This window comes from Cryptomeria japonica, chromosome 9 (genome assembly GCF_030272615.1).
Source record: "Cryptomeria japonica chromosome 9, Sugi_1.0, whole genome shotgun sequence".
NCBI classification, from domain to species: Eukaryota; Viridiplantae; Streptophyta; class Pinopsida; order Cupressales; family Cupressaceae; genus Cryptomeria; species Cryptomeria japonica.
Genome location: NC_081413.1, coordinates 60,856,365 through 60,858,885, shown reverse-complemented (window position 1 = coordinate 60,858,885; position 2,521 = coordinate 60,856,365).

Sequence of the window (2,521 nt, the reverse complement as noted above, 5' to 3'; positions counted from 1 at the left end):
AGTAGCTACTCTACTATCTTCTTCCTCATCTTTGTATAACCAGCTAAGAACATCCTTGTCTTCTGATTCATGTCCTAGAGTACCCAATTGGATGAAGGTACCATCAAATTTGGTGATGGGCTGAGTGGCCAGATGTGTTGATGTAGTAGGAAATCCATGAGATCTAGGTGATGTTGGTAATTTGGTCAAGTAGAAAGGCTCCAAAGAGTATTCTCCCATGCCTTGGTCTTTGATTTGCATTTTTTGCTTGAAGTCTCCAAATAAGGAGTTGGGCTTTGCTGTTTGTAGATCTAATATCAAAGATCGCTGCTTTTCTCTATTATGAGGAACCAAACTGTCTTGGGCTGCCCCCATTGCATTGCAATGTTGAAATGGATTATGATCAGCAGATATGGAGATTTCTTGTCCGTCATAAGGAAAATTGACACACTGGTGATATGTAGAAGGTACTTCTTGCATTTCATGTATCTAGGGTCGCCCTAACAAAATATTGTAGGTGAGATCTATGTCTAAGACTTGACATATAGTATCCTTTTGCACTGGTCCCACTCGAATAGGTAATATCACAGTTCCTTTAGAGGACCTTTTCTCATCATCGTATGCTTTTATGGTAATCTTCTTGCAGGGATTAATAGACTCTTCTAAGAAGCCTAATGCATGAATGAGCTTTAAAGTACATATATTAAGTCCGGCTCCTCCATCTATTAAGACTCTTTTTACTTGGTGTTTGCAAACAATGACTTCAATATGGAGAGGAGTATTATGCAGATGACTCAAGGAAGTATTGTCATGCTCTGAGAAGGTGAGGTTATGAGGTCCTATCATATGGGCTTGAAATCTATCTGTATCCAGATTTTGAGGTACATTGGTTTCCAATAGCGCTTGTTCCAATATGTCTTTGTGCTTTGGTGATAGTTTCAACAATTCTAGTATAGATATCTGAGCTGGAGTTTTGCGTAATTGGCTAACCAAGTCATATTGGATTTTTGCTGTTGTATTGCAGGTGCAGTATGTCCTTTTAAGACATATTTCTGAGTTTAGGTTGTTACATTGACAGATTCATGATCATGCCAATCTTGAATGGTGATGACATTTACTTGATGATCTTCAGATGATATGTGGTTTATGGTGTTGTTGTAGATATGGTTGATATGAGCTCCACATGTATCATCTGAGGTTGAAGTGCCATCTTTGTTGTAATTTGGGAGAGGATTTTTAAAGGCTTCGTGATCACCATTTGTTTTGAGACCATCCACCGTTAAGTCACCTCGATCAATCATATCTTGCACCATGTGTTTTAATCTCATGCAATCGTTTGTTCGATGACCCTTGTTACGATGGAAATCACAATAGTGTGAATCATTCCACCAAGGTGGCTTGATTTGGGGTTCATAGTTGTTGATTGGAGGTAGAGAAAGAATTTTGGTTGCCAAAAGTTCTCTGAATGCTGATTCTAGTGATTGCTTTAGTGGTGTGAAGATACGCTTTTGGAAATTGTTTGTGTTGTTGCATGAATTGTTGTTAGGTCCTGGATTCGTGTTTTTGCTTTGAGTATCGTTGGTGTTATTTGTGTTGAGTTGTCCTTGATCGGTGTTTGGTGCATATGTGTTAGCATTTGGATTAGCGTTTTTAGGATTTTTCATATTTTGAGGATTTCTGGATAATGCAAGCACTAGTTGCTTAGATTTGGGATCATATGATTCATTGTTGCCTTCATTTTTGTTTTAAGTCCAAAATCAAGATTTGTCAAGGTTGGTGTTGTTCTGGTTATTGTAGTTTGATGAGTTTGTTCCTTCCTTGTAGAATTTGACTGTTCCCTTTTTGACACATGCTTCTTCTACTTGAATGCCATTTTCAATCAATTTAGCAAAAGATGGTATGCATTGAAGTTTTAGTCTGTAACACATTTCACCATTCAAGTTATCGATGAAGATTTCCTTTTTCTCCTTTTCAGGAATATCTCGAGGATATCTAGATACCATACATCGCCAACGTTGAAGGAATATCATAAATGTTTCGTTGTTCTTTTGTTTGGTGTTACAAACATCTAGCATGGTTATGGCGTGTTGGATATTATAGGAATATTGGGTTACGAATTTGTTAACCGATTCATCAAATGACCTGACAGGTGGTGTTATCTTGGATAACCATTCCATTGTTTGCCCTCCTAGGCTTCTTGGAAATAACCTCATCAGATAGGTGTCATTATGAGCAAACTCGAGACTCATTGTGCAAAATTCTCGAACATGGTCTCGGGGATCACTTTTCCCATCATATTTGTCAAACTTGGGAACATCTGAGTTTGGAGGAAAAGGCACCATGTTCAATCTTCTATCAAATGGATAAGGACAGATTTCGTTTAAAGAGTACCGCACTGTCGTCCCTTGTTATATATCCTGTATTTGCCTTTGCAACATTTGCATTTGTTGAGTAAGAGCAACCAAAGGTACATTATCTTGCTGAGGGAAAAGTTCTTCCCTTGTATTTGTTCTCAGCTGAAAAGGTGTGTTAAACAGTACAT